This window comes from Montipora capricornis, chromosome 10 (genome assembly GCF_036669925.1).
Source record: "Montipora capricornis isolate CH-2021 chromosome 10, ASM3666992v2, whole genome shotgun sequence".
Classification (NCBI taxonomy): domain Eukaryota; kingdom Metazoa; phylum Cnidaria; class Anthozoa; order Scleractinia; family Acroporidae; genus Montipora; species Montipora capricornis.
This window is the reverse complement of record NC_090892.1, coordinates 6,330,953-6,331,639: the sequence shown is the minus strand read 5'-3', so window position 1 is coordinate 6,331,639 and position 687 is coordinate 6,330,953.

Here is a 687-nt window from a genome sequence, read left to right as displayed (position 1 = left end):
AACAACATTAATTTTGAACCCCGAATATAAAAAGTTACGATCAACGACAAACATTTTGGGATATTTTTGCTACGTTCAATTTTGCTACTGTACTTTTGGCCGCAAAAGTAAAGCGCAAAATCGAAGTGACATCGGATTCTGTGGGCGCCGTGATGAAGTTTATACCGCGGCGGCGAAACAGTGGAGCATCTGTGTGAAACGATGGCAAGATACAAGGTTTTGTTTTTGTTAGTTTTCTTTTTCTTTCAAGTGTTATACAGTTTGACAAGAAATGTACAAATTCAACACAAAGATCTCAATCGTGCAACTCTTGAGTTTGACCATTGTTTCAGCAAAGTCAAAAATTTACTCTCCAAGATGAGGTTATTTATCAAAATGATCCTCGCGTATCACATTTCAACACACGTATGCAAATTTGTTAAGTTCGAAAATTACACAACATGATATTAAAGTTCACAAAGGCTGGAAATATCTCGGCAAAATCCTTTTCCAGTGAAAAATTAATCGAAACAAACAACACATTTACTATTAGAGGCAAAACTACCTTCCTATTTCAATTGCGGGCGTGCAAACAAGAGATGCAATTAAATACATGTACAGTTTTGACAGTTCACATCAAACCCTTTTCGACTCGGAAATTTGACCGTAAACAATGAAGCAGAAAAGCGCCAACAACTTTCGTTCAAA